Source organism: Convolutriloba macropyga, chromosome 8, assembly GCF_964194025.1.
Source record: "Convolutriloba macropyga chromosome 8, txConMacr16.3, whole genome shotgun sequence".
NCBI classification, from domain to species: Eukaryota; Metazoa; Xenacoelomorpha; order Acoela; family Convolutidae; genus Convolutriloba; species Convolutriloba macropyga.
This window is the reverse complement of record NC_134475.1, coordinates 10,390,638-10,390,901: the sequence shown is the minus strand read 5'-3', so window position 1 is coordinate 10,390,901 and position 264 is coordinate 10,390,638.

Genomic DNA, 264 nt, shown 5'->3' with positions numbered 1-264 from the left:
TTCTTTCCCAGATAGCATTTCGGAAATTTAGTGACCACAGAGAACTTATTGGAAGTCAAGGTGTAGCCTCTCAGTGAAATGAATCTCGACAAATCTTGATAAGATCTTAGAAAAATTCTTGGTAAGAAATCATCAAGATATGTAAGGACAAGCAAACAGCTGCTATTAAATGATGAGTTAGTTCATTTGACTCATCCCCCCCCGTTTTTATTTAAATTGGCTCATCTAGTCTTTGTTTTGCGTATTTTCAGCACGCATTAATAG